We start from the raw sequence: 19,214 nt of genomic DNA, 5'->3' as shown, positions 1-19,214 counted from the left end.
AGGATGCAGAAAACACAACACCTCAATCAAATCAACAAGGCAAGTCCTCAAATTCCAACAAGAAGGGAGACAATGATAAGGAGAAGAAGAAGTGTGCTTATTGCAAGAAATTGGGTCATGAAGAGCATGAGTGTTATCTTAAAAAGATTGATGAATTGACCAACATCATGAAGAAACATAATGTTCCATTTCCTAATGCTTATAAGGAGAAGGGATCTTTAGATTCAAAGGGCAAAGGACAAGCACTCATGGCTAATTCAAACTCTTCAAAAGAATGGATATTTGACTCAAGTGCCTCATATCACATGGGTTCTTCAAAGGAGGATTTTTCTTCATTGAATCACTCAAAGGGACCGCACATCTTCATGGGGAATGATAGCAAAATGGAAGTTGAAGGAAAAGGAAATATGGAGATGGAAAATGGAGAGTTTCAAGAGGTTCTCTATGTTCCAAACCTAAGTTTGAATCTCCTCTCAATCTACCAAATCACTCACCTCGGAGATGGACATAGAGTTGAATTCCTTCCAGACTCGGTTCAGGTGCATCATCTTAAAGATGATTCCTTGGTTGCAATGGAGAAAGTGAATGATCATAAGAGGTTGTACTCTTTCTCTCATTTTCTACCCAAGTCTCCTTCAAAGGCCTTGTTATCTCAATCCAATTCAAACATGCAATTATGACTTGAGTGGTATGGTCATCTTGACTATCGCTATCTTTAGCAACTTTGCACATACCACATGGTGAAAGGTCTACCTCAAATCAACTTTTCTAAGGGTGAGTGTTCAACAGATTCAATGGATATGCATCCAAAGGGGAAGTTACAAAGAGAAAGTCTTCAAGAGAATCAAGTGTTCTCTAAATGGTTCACATGGTATTAACAAGTGCTTTTGCATTCAGTCAAGGTTGCTACATACTCACCTTAGTTGATGAATTTTCAAGGTTCACTTGTGTCTACTTTTTGCATAACAAGAATGAAGTGTTGGACATGTTTCTAGACTTCAAGGCTCATGTAGAACGAAAATCCAAAAAGGCCATCAAAGTACTCCGCATGGACAATGGAAACATGGATGTGAACAAAAGACGTAAGGACTTTTGCAGACATGAGGGAATTGATCTTCAAACTCCACCAGCATTCAGTCCACATAAGACAGATATTGCAGGATTGAGGATCTGAACTCTTAAGTCTATGGAAAGTTGCATGATTCATGCCAAGTCTCTAGATCCATCATTAGAAGTCAAAGCAATCTCTAGTGCCACTCACATTCTTAATCATTCTCCTCATCCAACCTTAGAAGGAAAAACTCCTTTTGAGGCATGGTGCGGCAAAAAACCTATTGTGACACACCTTAGAGTCTTTGGTTGTCTTGCATGGGCAAAGGAATCTTCCAGGGGATGCAAGGCATACACATCTCAGCCTTGTACCTTCATTGGTTATGAAGATAGTGTGAAGGCATACAGACTTCTAGATCCTGAGATACATCAGATATTTGTGGAGAAGGATGTACATTTTGAGGAAAGTTCACCTAGCTTGTCCTCTACTCTTCACACATCATACAGCGTGGATACTGATAGTGACACCAGTGATAGTACTTCAACAAATTCAGACATGTGGGGTTCTATTGATAGATACAGAGGGAGGTCACTTCATTAGTTCAGTCCACATGCATACATCGCCACAGTGATAGGTCAAGCATATAGGTTCAATGATAGATTTGTGGGACAGTATTCATGATTTGCCTCTTCTTCTTGATGCAAAAATACCTTCTTCAGTTGTCATGAGGGTTCCATCTGACTCTCTTGCTCATTCTCTACATGATCAATCCTTAAAGGTTGAAGCAATTGTGGATACTTATGATTAGTAGTTACAGCAGGGTTCTTCATTAGTTGCAGAGATAGACAGTTCTTTGGGACAAGTTCTTCAGCCAGTTAAGCATGTTTTAGAGACATCACTCATCGATGGGATTCTTTCCACACATAGTGGAAGTGTCTCATTTTTACCCTTGGCATTATTTCTTCCTAAGGGGAGGAACACCATTCTGCTATCTTGGATCAGCTTCTTCATCAGAGCAATCATTGTTCGGCATTCTTCTTTGTGGGGGGGAGCCCATCCTATCTCTCTTCCTCTTCTCATTATTCTCTTATGTATATACTAGATGTATGTCATAATGGGGGGGTCTTGATTACTCCATCTATCCATGCATCATTCCTTATCTCTCTTTTCGGGGGAGGGCTTTTCCCATGAGGTTTTCCCTCTTTCCCCACTTTATGGGAGATTGCATATCATTATGTACATGGGTACCTAACATGGCCTAGTAGCCGGGACCCATATTGTAAGCATCCTAGATTTTGTAACCTTAAGGGCTTTTCCCTATGTTGAACTTAAGGGGGGGTGTTGGTGTAAATAAGTATTTACTTATTATACTTAATTAAGTTTTACTTAGGTTAATGCATTATTTTATTATTATTTTAGGTGAGACACTTAGGAGTTTGTGAACTCTCATTGAGTTACACAACTCTAATTATGCACATGGTGTCTACAACACAGGAGTATACATTATTCACTGAGTTGTCATGATGACAACACATTTATTCACACTCCTCATTTAGCACATGTTGTCTACACCACTGATTTGGGTGCTACACCATTGTAAGCTTATCCTCACATCATCGCACTTAATCCCATGCTTAATTGAGGATAACCCATATCTGGTGGACATGTGCCTAGTTGTATGACATATCATGATGCTAACTTCTATGCATTCTAGAAGCTCTCCTAAGGCTTTTATATTTAGGCACTTCTAATGTACTCTCATCCAGTTATTGAATGAATATAGTCATTCTGATCATACTCTATCTATTTTGGTCTACTATGTGCTTGTGTTGAGTTCTTTAGTTCTTGGGTGAATTCTAGCCTAAGCCAAAGTCTTACAGAATAAAAAGTAATCATATGAGTAGGAGTATGAATTAAGAAGGCTACAATCAGTATAAGGAGTAGTAAAGATTTATCTATCATAGCAAGGTGATCATTGTGCTTCAAAGGAATCTCAACTAGCAAATCAAAGTTACAGATCAGAGATTAGCCATTGGTTCATCATATCAAGTGTATCAGTTAAATTCTTTCACAAGGTAGACTTAACAATATTTTGCAAATCTCTTTACCAAGTGCATACTTCATTATATGTTTTGTAAATCCTTTAACAAGGTGGACCTAGTAATGCTTATTTCTCCTAACAGGGCAGATCATCAAAAGTGATCAATTGTAAGCCTTAACCAACCAGCTTTATATTGTAGTACTAAAGCTTGTGGGTATCATTCCCACCCTAGTTTTATTTTCTATTTGGAAGGTTTTTGAGTCACCATATCTTGTGTCAAACTGTTATGAATTTTTTAATGCTTACAGTCTTTCATGCATGCAATCAAATCATGATATAAATAAAGTATTATTTAGCGTAATAAGATTAAGTTTTATTGGTTCTTAATTCTCCCCTCCTCTCTCAATAACCTAGCCTATCCTATATGTCTAACAATTGGTATCAAAGCTTTGTGGTTCTTAGAGAAGAAGTTTAACAACTTGAGCAAAGATCGGAGGCAATGGAGGTACATAGGCTAGATAAGGCTATTGACAATGAAAATTTGGATTTGGAATTGGCTATTGGGAAACTAAAGAAAGAAAAAGAGAAATTTTCTCAATCTTTGATTAAAAAGAAAAGATCTTATAGTACAAATGAATGACAATCTCTACACTGAAGAAAGAATTAAAGATATCTATCCAGAGAGAAATCTAGATAAAGCTAATGAGGCAATCAAAGACCTATTGGAAAAGAATTGCAATCTTCAAGAAGAAGTTGGAAAGCTAAAAAGAGAATAATAAATTTAGTCAGTAAGATTATTTGAATTCATGGTAGGAAAAAACAAATCCATAGAAGAGATAGAAGAGAAGAATAATAAAATTTAGCATCTATGTGTTCAACAAAAAGACTTCATTGATCAACTCACAAATGAAAATGAAGAAGTCATGAATCTAAGATCAGAAAATGAAAGATTGCGAAATGATCTAAACTCTCAAAAGAAAACCAAAGAGAGGATGATGAAATCTCAAGAAGAAATGAATCAGTTAAATAAGAAAAGTCAATACAGATAGAAAGGAAAAGCAGGAATAGGATACACAGAAGAAGGCGAATCATCTAAGCAAGGAGCTCAAAAGAATCAAAGGCCTACTTGCAATCGTTGTGGTAAGTTAGGTCACACATTAAAAAAATTTGGAGTAATAGTAAAGAAAAATTCAATGGGAAGTGTTACAATTGCAATAAACATGGTCATAGAGAAAATGAATGCAAAGAGAAACCTAAATTTGAAGGTAAATGTCACAAATGCAAGCATGGACACAAATATTTTGAATGCAAATCCAAGATATTGAACTTAGAAAAATAGATTGTGAAAGCTATATTTGGATGGGACTACAACACATGGTGTAGATGCCACTACTGTGGAAAATTTGGGCACATTTAAGAAAATTGTGTAAAACATCACATGATGACAAGAGACACCACAAGAAGATGTTTTATTTATACAAAACCTAGACATCTTGCAAGGAAGTATATGAACACTAGAAGGATAGAAGATGAAAATAAAGCCAAAGCTAACAATATCAAAAAGTAGATGAGGCAACAATGGATTCCAAAATATTCTAAGAATGCAAGTCTGAGTCTTGAAGCAAATGTCACTCAAGAATTGGGTGACTTGAGAATTTCAACTTGATCTCCCACAGGAATGACTAGGACTAAGACTCTAAAGAAAACCATCTTACATCAGTTCTAGCTAGCTAGAAGGAAAGATCCATATCAACATTTAAGATGTAAAAGGGATCACCAAGTTATTAAAAAAAATTAAAAACCTTACCGAGCTAGGTCGGGTTGCAAGACCCTACCAAGCAAGGTAAGGATACACTAAAACATTGTGTGCACACTAAGCTATGAATAACCCTACCAAGCATTAAGGTTTAATCAAGTAGAAGATAGTCTATCATTGAATGAGAAATCATACCAGGCATTTATGGCAATTGAAAAGTGAAAATTTGTTAAAAGGAGGGAAATTGAATTCATTTATCACCATGAATTTTTGAAGAGGTATTTGTAGAGGGCGATTTCTGTGCTTCCAAGCAATCCGTTTGTTTGTCATTGATTTTTTTTTGTTTTCATAAACCTTACTGAGCATGGCATCTTCTAGCAGCAAAAATAGGAAAGGATCTGAGATGTTGGTTGGAGGAGTTGGTTGGAAGGCACCAAACTCTAAGTTGAGTCTAGAAATTGCAAAAGTGCTTGACCCAACTAGAGCTTAGTCATAGATTCCACCAAATTTTTTACTTTTTAATGATATTTGTTCACATTTTCAATGTCCAATACAAGAAATTGGAACCCTAAAGATGGATGAGACTCTAACAAAGTTATGTGTGAATGGTGCATTGAAACCTAAGCATCAACATTTGGAGACCAATGGTTTAACACACATTCTACATATGCCCCAAGACTTTCAGATAAAATGGACAAGGTTTATTCTTAGCCATGTACATAATGGGCAGCTATGATTGGAGTAGCCTATTCAAATAACAAAGAAAATTATTCATCGAATCACAGGGCTCCCAATGTTGAACAAAGAAAAGACTACAAAAACCCTAAGTTAGGTAGAACTACAAAGAAAAACTCTTGCTAAGTGGGATGGAAGACGTATGAAGATCAACAATGCGACTACATAGAGTTGAAATTTGGAATTCATATGATAACTCATAAGATCTATAGCTCTAGGCATCTCAACAACATGTCATGTGAGGAAATCAATCTAGCTCTCAAGGTAGTGAAGAACATGTCCATTGACCTTGTGGATATAATGCTAAATCAATTCAACAAGAACATGGAGAACATCAAAACTTTAAAGAACAATCTATGTAAGTTTGGTTCACTCTTGACTTGTTTATTCTTCTTTGTGCAAATTATTTTCCCTTCAAAAGGTTCAGTCATATGGAGAAAAGATGTACCAGTGCTATATCATATTAATGAATATATAACAAAGATGGGTAAGAACTTTGTCAATATCATGGACAATTACTTTGATTTACTCAAGGAAAAGATGAACAACAAATATAGAATTCCAAAGAAACTTGTAGAAGATTACAAGGATGATGTTTTTTTTATGGTAGATTGTGATAAAGTATACATTCAAGAAGTAAAACCTAGAGTGGTGTGGGTTAAGTCTCTAAGCTATGAGGTTAAAATTGATGACACCAAGAATATCATTGACGCACTTTTGAATGAACATGTGGATACGAAGGCCACATTTTTTGGTACTTTTGATGAAGCCAAAGCTAGAATATAACTTGAAATCAACCATCCTCAAGTGGTCAGTAAAGGAAAGAAGAGGATAGCAAAGCTAAGGCAATCAATTTCTACTCTCCTATTGATAGAAGGAAAATGAGATGATATGGAAGAAGATGATGCAGAAGATGAAGCAAAAGAAACAAAGTCTAAAGAAGAACAACCTATAAGGAAGAAGGATAAGGTCATTATTACTCAACCCACCAAGCCATCTAATACAATATTCATAGGAAGAGCATCCCAATCAAGAAAGAAATTGAAATTAGGTGAGGAAGATGTTGATGAAATTATTTTCAAGAAACCTCCACCTATGTTTCAAGAAAAATTAAAAGAAATTCATATAGGATCTGGAATGGAAAACTTCAAATCTCTCAAATATGAAACTAGGAATGTAGATGAGAAGAAGCAAGTTAAAGACATGATAATGTCAAAACTAGGTAAATTGAAATACTCACCTAATCAACTTGCACAAAAAATTATCAATGAGCTTCTACGAGAAATCAAGACAAGATGAGAAAATGCTAAGAAAACTACAAAAGATATTTTTGAACAGACTCTGAGGCAGCTCATCTCAAGTCATAGTGAGAAAGAGGTGAAAGAATCCATGAAGAAAAATGAAGACAAGAATAGGAAGTTATAGAGGAGAATCTCCCTAAGATTTAGAGTACTGAGGAACTGACCTAGAGAAGATTACATCAGTAGTGATGGCCTCATTTTCTCACTCTCCAAGAAAAGCTTTATTCCATGAAGCTCAAAGAAAGCTTCTGCCGAGTTGGTTTTGTAACCAGTGAAACATAATGCACCCAACCAATCTTTGTACTTGTTCATCTGAGTACCATATTGATTGAAGTGATCAACACTTCACTAGTGCTTCCTCCATCATCAAATTTGGCTACGCAACAACTAGGTATTTCTACTATTAGTGCAATATCTACTTTTGTTGCTAGATCTTCTATATCTACTGTTGCTACAATTCCAAGTATGCTAATAGTAAGTACAAAGATAGTTGAGAGCAAGCCTCAACTAAGTACTAAAGTTTCAAGAAAAGATAAGGGTAAAGAAGAAGACATTGATCTTGATGAGGATATAATCATTTTGAATTGGGATATCTCTACTATGAATCCTTGTCAAATGAACATCATAGGTGAACTATTGCAAAAGAAAGCTAAGTAGAAGAAGCTTAGAGAAGAGAAAAGTAGAGAAAACCAAGTGCTTGAAGATGTAAAGAACATACTTATAGATGCACTAAGCACTAAGGTTGATAGCATATGACCTATTTTGGTTTAGTTTGCAAAATTTGTTCAAAAATTCAATGAAGATCTCAATAGACAAGAAAAGTTTTTATAGAGAGAAGAGAGGAAATTTGAGAACAAAGTATTGGATCAAGTGGCACTAAAAATTACAATAAATCAAATAGAATTGTATACTATTCTTAGCTCATTAGAAACCTCTACAAATAGTGGGTAAGTGCACAAAGTTGTAGTGCCAAAAGGGGGGTATAAGTGGACACCTTTTTCCTAAAATCAGAAAATTCTGGACTTCAACAAGAATTTGAAGATAGTTACGATCAAAATTTTAAGATATGACAAAAACAAAAGTCGTAGTCCTTTGAATCTAGTTTCTAAACTACTAATTTTTTTTCAAAATGGTTTAGTTTTAGGTCCTCAAAAAAGGGGGCCATGGAAAGTGGTACTGTTTATTCCAAAAAAACATAACATAGTACAAAGTGTGGCCCCCCTAAAATTTTAACTTTTATTTTGAAATTCTTTAATTGCTCCAGTCAAAAGTTACCTAACAGTATGTAGTTTATTCCAGATTTTTCGAGTAATTTTATAATGTGTATTTTTTTTTTAATGAATTTTTTAATTAGACCCATCCCAAAAACATGAAATATCTGTGTGCTCCCCCTAGAAATGATTGAAAACTAATCTAAAATCAAAACTTATTTTTTTCAAAGTGTGTAGAATGGAGTCTAGTTTCTAAAAAACTAAGTTGGTACAAAATTCAATGAATGAGCTAAAATCTAATGCCCAATTAGTACATGGTGGTTTTTGACAAAAAATGAACATACATTCAAAAGAAATTATAGATGAAAGACTTAAAATAGGTCAAATTAAAAATAAATTATATGGTTAGATAGCTAACACAGAGACCTATAATGTTATGTAACTTGATCTTATCGATACCCAACCACGAGGAATCTTGAAGGGGAGCACACAAGAAAAATCAATCATTTTTTGTATGTTTGCTAGAAAACACGTCTCAGATCTATTTATAAACTCCAAACCTTTAGGTTGGATCTTCAAGGAAAAACCAAGCCTTAGGCTTGGTTTTAATGCAAAGCTTTGAATAGCGCGTGTGCCCTATAGTGCGCACATGCTATTAAAACGCTATTGAATTTGAGGTAGTGCGCACGTGCTATAGTGCGCATGCACTATTGAGACCTAAATTGCAAACCAAAACCAAGAGAGAGCTAGGGGGGTGGGGCAAGGGAATGGCTATTTGTGTGTGTGTGAGAGATAGAGAGAAAGTAGGGGATGGGAGAGGGGAGAGAGGAAGTGAGAAAGAGTAGGGGTGGCAGAGAGAGTATAGGATGGGAGATAGAGGAAATGTGAGAGAGTAGGGGTGGCAAAGAAGTACAAGATGCAAGAGAGAGGAAGTGTGAGAGAGAGAGTAGAGGTGGAAAAGAGAGAGTACGGGATGGGGGAGAGAGATTGAAAGTAGGAGATGGGAGAGAGAGGAAGTGTGAGAGAGAGTACAAGTTGGGAGAGAGAGATTGAGAGTAGGGGATGGGGGAGAGAGAGAGAAGGTGGTGGGAGATGGAGTGGGAGAGGAAGAGCGAGAGAGAGGAGGATGGGAGTGCATGTGTTTGAAAGAGAGAGTAGGGAATTGGAGAGGGGGAAGATAGAGTAGCTTGAGAGAGAGTAGGGGATGGAAGAGAGAGTAGGCAATGAGAGAGGGAGTGGGAGAGGGAGAGAGAGGGGGGGATGGAAATGTGTGTAAGAGAGAAAGAGAGAGTGTGAAAATGTGAGAGAGGGTAGGGGGTAGCAGAGAGAGAGTAGAGAGGGAGAGAGTGAGAGTGAGAGAGAGAGAGAGAGAGAGAGAGAGTGAGGGAGAGAGTGAGAGTAGGAAGTGGGAGAGGGAGAGTGAGTGAGAGAAAAAGTAGACGATGGGAGAGGAGAGAGGGAGGATGGGTGTGTGTGAAAGAGAGAGGGTAGGGAATGAGAGAGGGGAGAGAGAGATAGAGAGAGTAGGGGATGGGATAGAAAGAGAGTAGGCAATGGTAGAGGGAGTGGGAGAGGGAGAGAGAGGGTGGATGGAAGAGAAAGAGATTAGGAAATGGCAGAGGGAGTGGGAGAGGGAGAGAGAGGGGGGATGGAAGTGTGTGTAAGAGAGAAAGTAGGGGATGGGAGAGAGTGTGAGAGTGTGAGAGAGAGTAGGCGTGGCAAAGAGAGAGAGAGAGTGAGAGTAGGGGATGGGAGAGAGAGCAAGAGAGTGAGAGAGAGAGATAGTAGGCAATGGGAGAGGGAGTAGGAGGGAGAGAGAGAGAGGGGAAATGGAAGTGTGTAAGAGAGATAGAGTTGGGGATGGGAGAGAGTAGGCAATGGGAGAGGGAGTGTGAGAGAGAGGGGGGGGCGGGAATGGGAATGTGTATAAGAGAGATAGAGTAGGGGATGAGAGAGAGTGTGAGAGTTTGAGAGAGAGTAGGGGGTGGTAGAGAGAGCTTGCACAGGATGGGGGTGAGAGAGAGAGAGAGTAGGGGATGGGAGAGAGTGCGAGAGAGAGTAGGGGATGGAAGAGAGAGAGTGAGAGTAGGGGATGGGAGAGAGAAAGTAAAGAGGGAAAGAGAGTACTTGAGAGAGAGAGAGAGAGATAGTAGGTGGTGTAAGAGGGAGTGGGAGAGGGAGAGAGGGGGGATGGGAGTGTGTGTGACAAATTTAGAGAGTAGGGGATGGGAGAGGAGAGAGAGAGGGGGGGATGGGAGTGTGTGTCTATGAAAGAGAGAGAGTAGGGGATGGGAGAGGGGAGAGAGAGAGTAGGGGATGGGGGAGAGAAAGTAGGCAATGGGAGAGGGAGTGGGAGAGGGAGAGAGAGAGGGGGAATTGGAATGTGTGTAAGAGAGATAGAGTAGGGGATGGGAGAGAGTGTGAGAGTGTGAGAGAGAGTAGGTGGTGGCCGAGAGAGCTCGTACGGGATGGGAGAGAGAGAGTGAGATTAGGGGATGGGAGTGTGAGAGAGAGTAGGGGATGGGAGAGAGAGTGAGTGAGAGTAAGGGATGTGATGGGGGAGAGAGAGAGAGAGAGTAGAGAGGGAGAGAGAGAATTTGAGAGAGAGATCTAGTAGGTGGTAGGAGAGGGAGAGGGAGAGAGATAGGAGGGATGGGAGTGTGCGTGACAGATGTAGAGAGTAGGGGATGGGAGAGAAGAGAGTGAGGGGATAAGAGTGTGTGTGTTTGTGAAAGAGAGAGAGTAGGAGATGGGAGAGAGTGTGAGAGTGTGAGAGAGAGTAGGGGGTGGCAAAGAGAGAGTACAGGATGGGAGAGACAGAGTGAAAGGAAGGGAGAGATAGAGTGAAAGGATGGGAGAGAGTGAGAGAGAGAGTAGGGGGCAGCAGAGAGAGAGAGAGTACGGGATGGGAGAGAGAGAGTGAAAGGATGGGAGAGAGTGTGAGAGAGAGTAGGGGATGGGAGAGAGTGTGAGAGATAGTTGGGAATGGGAAAGAGAGAGAGAGAGTAAGAGTAGGGGATGGGAGAGAGAGAGTAGAGAGGGAGAGAGAGAGAGAGAGAGAGATAGTAGGTGACCTAGGAGAGGGAGTGGGAGAGGAGGAGAGATAGGGATGGGAGTGCATGTGACAAATCTAGAGAGTAGGGGATGGGAAAGAAGAGAGAGGGGGGATGGGAGTGTGAGTGAGTGAGTGTGTGTGTGTGTGTGTGTGTGTGTGTGTGTGTGTGTGTGTGTGTGTGTGTGTGTGTGTGTGTGTGTGTGTGTGTGTGTGTGTGTGTGTGTGTGTGTGTGTGTGTGTGTGTGTGTGTGTGTGTGTGAAAGAGAGAGAGTAGGGGATAGGAGAGAGAGTAGGGGGTGGCAAAGAGAGAGTACAAGATGGGAGAGACAGAGTGAAAGGATGGGAAAGAGTGTGAGAGAGAGTTGGAGGTGGCAGAGAGAGAGAGAGTACGAGATGAGAGAGATAGAGTGAAAGGATGAGAGAGAGTGTCAGAGAGAGTAGGGGATGGGAGAGAGTGTGAGAGAGAGTTGGGGATTGGAGAGAGAGAGAGTAAGAGTAGGGGATGGGAGAGAGAGAGTAGAGAGGGAGAGAGAGAGAGATAGTAGGTGGTGGGAGAGGGGAGAGAGAGAGAGAGCAGCCTGAGAGAGAGAGAGAGAGAGAGAGTAACGAATGGGAGAGAGGGGTGGATGGGAGTGTGTGTAAGAGAGAGTAGGGGATGGGAGAGAGTGTGTGAGAGAGAGTAGGGGATGGGAGAGAGAGAGTAGAGAGTAGGGGATGGGAGAGGAGAGAGAGAGGGGGATGGGAGTGTGTATCTGTAAAAGAGAGAGTTTAGAGGATGGGAGAGAGAGAGTAGCAGATGTGAGAGTGTGAGAGAGAGTAGGGAGATGGGGGAGAGAGAGAGAGAGAGAGAGAGAGTAAGAAGTGGGAGAGGGAGGATGGGAGTGTGTGTGAGAGATCTAAAGAGTAGGAGATGGGAGAGGAGAGAGGGTGAGAGAGATAGAGAGAGTAGGTGGTGGGAGAGTGAGAGGGAGAGAGAGTAAAGGATGGGAGAGGGGAGAGAGAGAGAGTGTAGGGTATGGGAGAGGGGAGAGAGAGAGTAGGAAGAGAGAGAGTAGGGAGAGAGAGAAAGAGAGAGTAGGGAGGGTGGAGAGTGATGTGTTCTCACATAGTGCGTACGCGCTATAGCGTGTACGCACTATGTGAAATCACCTAAAAATGGTCAAAAAGCAACTTTGGGGCCCGTTTCATTCATTCTCTAGTTTTGTTCTGTTATGCACTCTGTTATCCCAACAGAAATTGCGGGTTTCAACATAGTAAACACTCTTTCAAGGTGGCAAACACTATTTCAAGCTAACAAACACTATTTCAAGGTGGCAAACACCTTTGGAAGCTAGCAAACACCAAATTCAATCATTGGATACACGATTTGAAGACTTTTTGAATATTCCTTGTATAGAAAAGGTTAGTGCAATCTATTTTAAATATTGTTTGTTGATATATAGATACAAATTTGATTATAATTTGACATGTTTTTTAATATATAGTGAATTCATTGAAATTTGTATGTTTCAATGAAATGTTATTTCGAAATGGTTAGAAATTTGACAAGTCGTTATATATATATATATTGTGTATTCATTCAAATAATTATAATTTTAATATGTATTTGAATAATTTATAATTTACACATTTTAAGTAATTCAAATGTTTGAATAATTTGACATGTATAAATCATCATCATGCCAAGGAAGAAACCAAAAAATCAAACAAATGAAGATAGGGAGAGAGATTTGGAAATTAAAAGAGATAAAATGAAATTACTACGTGAGCAAAGAAAATTGCAAAGCAATAATGAAGAATTGACTTTTGAAGAGGATCAAGAACCACCAGTACCAAGAAACAAAGAGGAAGAATTGGAAAGACAAAGAGAATGAATGAGACTGTTACACTCAAGAAGACAATTGAATATCGAAGCTACACCATCTTCTAATGTTGGAGTCATATCGTCCACTACACCATCTTCCAATGTTGAAGTCATATCATCCTCTCATGTTGAAGAGACACTGATTTGTAGATCCGACGATATACACACTCCATCATGTCATGTTGAAGGCACAACATCAACACATCAAGTAGGTGATATTCCATCTTTTGCATCTTATTGCCAAGGCACATCATCTTCGGTTCAAGGTACGAAATACACTCAACTTTATGTTGATGTTCAAAATGTTGAGAGAATTGAAGAGATTATAACACCTTCTAGAATTCATTTTAGAAGACCAAAATATTTGATTGATATTGATAGTAACATTTTAAAATCAATGCCTGACAAGATTAGCAAGCGTACTTGTCAAAGAAAAGTTAATCGTATGCGAAGATTATTTTTTGATGAATTAAATATTACAGGTCAATGTCAATTATTTGTTGAAATGATGAGGAATTTAAAATTTAGGCCTATCATGAAGATTCTTGGGCTAAGAATGATGGATGATTCAAATGAAAAAAACATTGTCAAGAATGTAATGAATGCTTATGACAAAGTGGGTTCTAAATCATGCACCAAAGATAGTAATATCACAAGATGAGTACTTACATCAACAATAGTAAGTAGCCAAATGAAGAAATCTCAACTCATGAGAAAGACAAGAAAAACATTAAAAATTGGTAGAGGTACTCTAAGGAGAGCCATGCTAAGGAGTGAGAGATTGGAAGATCCAATAAAAAATGAGTTATGGACATTTAGCGGTAGACTACCGCGAAAGGATAAAGAAATTAGTGAAGCCTTGAAATCATTGATCAAAGATTTTTGGAAAAATAACACACGTGTTTCCCCTAATCAAAGAGATGTTGTAAGAAGGAGGATTGGTAGCCAAAATCGTGAGCCACATGTGAAACATTTTTTGGACACAACTCAGACACAATTTTTTGCAAAATTTATTGGTATGTATCCTCAAATTTGAATAAGTCAAAGATTTTTTGAGATGGGTAAACCTTTTTATGTGAAGATAAATCACACATACACAACTTGTTGTTGTAGGATACATATTGAATTTTCTAACCATTTTGATGTTTTTAGGCATATATGCGTAATTTTGCATTCTTAGTTTGTTTTGCAGGATTGTGACATAAATGAGCCACCAAGATCTTCAAGGGAATTCATATCCAACATTTTATGTGAAATAAGGGACGGCCAACAATTTTACAAGACATCATGCTCGGATGCTACGTGCTTATTTTGTGGTTCTTTGCAACTTTTATCAACTTGTCAACATATGGATAGTACACATGCAATTGGAAATGAAATAGTAGATTACGAAAAATTTAAGACAGTGAAATATACTATAAAAGATGGGAAACATGGTAAAAGATGTGATTTAGTCATGGAAAAGATTCCAGTGTATGAGTTCATGAAGATTTTTCATGAAGACATTATTTACGAGTATGCAAGGCGTACCCATAGAGCTCGATGGCTGGATTTGCAATTCAAGTTGTGCAAGGATATGTTTCCACTGGATACCATTGTTTCAGTTGTAGATTTCACAGAGAACTACACACTACAACCACAAAATGAGGTGCAAGCAAAGTATTATACTTCTCAACAGGTTTCCATATTTGTTCACATAACATTCATGCATTCACCTACAAGTATAGAGGATGACAGGAAGATTTTGAGGGAGTACCATTTTTACATCACCGATGATGGATCACATTCTACAGAGTTTTTGAATGGTTTTTTTCAACTATTTTATGGATATTTGGCTAACAGGGGCATCACATATCGTCAGCACATTATTTGGTCAGACAATTGTGCATCTCAATTCAAGAATGCATGGATCGAACTGTCTGCTCTGTTAGCTCTGTATGGATGGGTAAACCCTATCCCCAACCTCATCCTATCCCCTTCAGTGCTCAAATTTTCTCAGGCACGCCAATCCAGAATGTCCCCAAGGGTCACTAAATGCCATAGAGTTGTGATCTTTGATAGGGCATATCTCGGAGCTCGTGCAAGGTATGGATGCGATTCTAGTTCGTATAGGACCATGTCACAGATACCTACAATAACCTCTCTCACTTTTTGGAGATCACACTCCATTTTTGTTTTACAATGCCATCTCGGGTGATGTTGAAACTTTCAGTGTGGGCCAGTACAAAGTTTCCAACTGCCAAATCTCTCTCACCTTTCGTCGTGGGATCAAACTGTCTACTCCGTTAGCTCTGGGTGGCCGGGTAAACCCTATCCCCAACCTCATCCTATCCCCTTCAGTGCTCAAACGTTTTCAGGCATGCCAATCCAGAATGTCCGCAAGGGTCACTAAATGCCATAGGGTTGCGATCTTTGACGAGGCATATCTCGGAGCTCGTGCAAGGTATGGATGCGATTCTAGTTCCTACAGGACCATGTTGTGGAGACCTACAATAACCTCTCTCTCTTTTTGGAGATCGTATTCTATTTTCATTTTACAATGCCATCTCGGGTGATGCTGAAACTTGTAGTGTTGGCCAGTACAAAGTTGCCAACTGCCAAATCTCTCTCAGCTTTCGTCGTGGGATCAAACTGTCTACTCCATTAGCTCTGAGTGACTGGGTAAACCCTATCCCCAACCTTTTCTTATCCCCTTCAATGCTTGAACGTTCTCAGGCACGCCGAACCTGAATGTCCCTAAGGGTCACTAAATGCCACAGGGCTGCAATCTTTGATAGGGAATATCTCGAAGCTCGTGTGACATATGGATGAGATTCCAATTCCTATAGGACCATGTTTCAGAGACCTACAATAACCTCTCTCACTTTTTGGAGATCACATTCCATTTTCATTCTACAATGCCATCTCGGGTGATGCTAAAACTTGTAGTGTTGGCTAGTACAAAGTTGCCAACTACCAAATCTCTCTCATCTTTCATCGTGGGACCAAACTGTCTGCTTCATTAGCTCTGGGTGGCAAGGTAAACCCTATCCCCAACCTCTTCCTATCCCCTTCAGTGCTCGAACGTTCTCAGGCACGCTGAACCAGAATGTCCCTAAGGGTCACTAAATGCCATAGGGCTGCGATCTTTGATGGGGTATATCTTGGAGCTCGTGCAAGGTATGAATGCAATTCTAGTTCCTATAGGACCATGTTGTAGAGACCTACAATCACCTCTCTCTCTTTTTGGAGATCACATTTCATTTTTATTTTACAACGCCATCTCAGGTGATGCTGAAACTTGTAGTGTTGGCCAGTACAAAGTTGCCAACTGCCAAATCTCTCTCATCTTTCATCATGGGATCAAACTGTCTACTCCATTAGCTCCGAGTGGCTGGGTAAACCCTATCCCCAACCTTGTCTTGTAACCTTCAGTGCTCAAACATTCTCAGGCACGCCGAACCAGAATGTCCCTAAGGGTCACTAAATGCCACAGGGCTGCGATCTTTGACAGGGCATATCTCAGAGCTCATGCGAGAGATGGATGAGATTCCAATTCCTACAGGACTGTGTTGCAGAGACCTACAATAACCTCTCTCACTTTTTGGAGATCACATTCCATTTTCATTCTACAATGCCATCTCCGGTGATGCTGAAACTTGTAGTGTTGGCCAGTACAAAGTTGCCAACTGCCAAATCTCTCTCATCTTTCGTCATGGGATCAAACTGTCTGCTCCATTACCTCTGAGTGGTCAGGTAAACCCTATCCCCAACCTCTTCCTGTCCCCTTCAGTGCTTGAACATTCTCAGGAATGTTGAACCAGAATGTCCCTAAGGGTCACTAAATGCCATAGGGTTGTGATCTTTGACGGGGCATATCTATGGGCTGTCAATACTTCGACTATACTTTAAGTCAACGATTATCAATATGTGAAAAAATGGAACTCATTGTATTTTGAAGTACTGAGAGGATGGCCTTGCCCTTCCCTAGGAGTTTCAGAAATGGGAGACATTAGGTAAGAGAGTGAAAATGTTACTATCGCTTCAACGCACATGACGCAATTGGAAATGCAAATTTTGATGGTAATCATTTTGTGATAAGGGAGAGACTAGGGATGATCATTGTTACTATCTCTTTAGTAGTGGAATTTTTTTTCTCTTGAATTTGGTGGTGGGGGATCAGTGGTAAGTCTCCTTGGATATTCCTTCTTATGATGTTAGTGACAAGTGTTGCTCTTTGAAAACACTTGTACAATATTTTTTAAATTATTAGATAAAAACATAGAATTGTAAGTATTAAACATGATTAGCCTTTAGTTCCTAGAAGATCTTTATTTCCCCATCAATGCATTTAGAAAGTTAAGTTTTAAGAAGATCATAAATAGAAAAAATTAGAGAAGCGATTTAAACATTTATATTGATTGGAAACACATGAGTCTTGAGTTTCCTCTACCTTTTAAAGAACGTTCCTTAGCTAGCAGACCTAATTCCACATTCCATAAGACTGTCATTGCGCTAAAGATTTAGGAAACCAACTGCTCTAAGATAAAGCTTCCCGGTCAATAATAATCTAGCCTATTGAGGTACATAATACTTCTCAATTAAACTTGTGTTAATTCAGTATTAATTTAGTAATTAACTGCAATTTCAGTATCTGTGTACAAGGGGTGACTGAGAAAACTATTTGAGGTCCAATTTGAAAATATATTTGTAAGGATCTCAACCAAGGTTCACAACTTCGATGATTAATACATTCATTCAAGCCAGAACCTCACTACAAAAAAATAATATATAAATAAGGTAGTGAATAGTGTCATGTCTAGACCCAAATCAACCAATGAAAGTCAAATTAGCATAATGTGGAACAACAATATATGCATTGAGTGGGTTGTCATAAAAAAGCTTCATAATAAAATTCATGTCTAGAATTAAAAGACCTTAAAGAACATTTATGCTTGTAATACAAATGGTCATTCAAAACTGAATATGATTACAATATGTGAAATAGCATTACAAGAACTTGTAATGCTCTTGTGAACATCGTGTTAATTCTTGTAAGAATCCCTAAGATGCTTGTTATACTCAAAATTTTGTTGAAATTGAATTAATTTTTATCCTGTCGGTTAATTGGCTTTGGGTGATATATGCTTCTTGGATGGAATAATGAGTTTGTGATTAACTCTGTATTAAGATTCATAGCATCTTCTAGTTATTTGCAAAGGAAATTTATAAATTACTTGCTAATGTCATATGGCTTGCTTGAGAAAGATGTTCGTGTTCTTATTGATGGGTACTAATGACTATCCACATTTAGTTCTTCAATATCCTATTTGACAAGTTTTCCATAGACATTTCTTTGGCATACTAAGTATTTTTGAAAACATATTTGAGTAGAAGGACTACAATAGATACTACATGATGTTTTAACAAATAAAGTAATGAGTTAAAGAATATTATTTCCAAGGTATTATGTCATAGTATTTTAATTGTAATGATCTTAGACTAATGATATTCTTGAAGGTAACTTCGACATGCAACAAGAAAGACAACCTACAGCCAAGGCTATATTGTGCCTAACACCAAAGCCATAAATGCTCATAGCCAAAGCCACTAGTGCACATAGCCAAAGCCATGGATGCTTATAGCCAAAGTTACAAGTGTTCACAGCCAAAGCCATGAGTACATGAAGTCGATGATCACAATTGTTTACAACTATTCACCAGAAACAGCTTCTTTGCAGTTTTTGAGAAATACTAATAAAGAAAAAAAGAACATTTACTAGTTGGTAGACATAATGGCAACTCTCTAGCAATTGAATTTAATTTCATATATGCACATATCTAATTTAATGTCATACACGAACATATCTAATTTAACGTTATACATGAACAAACATATAATATAAAATGATAACCAATAATGTCATATACATTAACAAACACATAATATATTATGATAACCAATAATGTCGTATATGAAAAAACATATCATATATTAACCAATAATGTCATACATCAAATATAGAATGTCATATGTACATCAAATGTGTATCGAATATGTCTCTCAGATGCCTATATATATACATGGGGAAGGAAACAAGTCTCTCTATATATGTATCAAATATCTCAACTACATCTTTTCCTTCCCACAAGAGGAAGGAAACAAGTCTCTCGACGTCCTCTACCGTCGTGTGGAGGGAGACAGTGGAGATGACAGGGCCC

The sequence above is a fragment of the Cupressus sempervirens genome, chromosome 9 (assembly GCF_028749045.1).
Source record: "Cupressus sempervirens isolate cs-2001-9-10 chromosome 9, ASM2874904v1, whole genome shotgun sequence".
NCBI classification, from domain to species: domain Eukaryota; kingdom Viridiplantae; phylum Streptophyta; class Pinopsida; order Cupressales; family Cupressaceae; genus Cupressus; species Cupressus sempervirens.
This window is presented reverse-complemented; position numbering follows the sequence as displayed.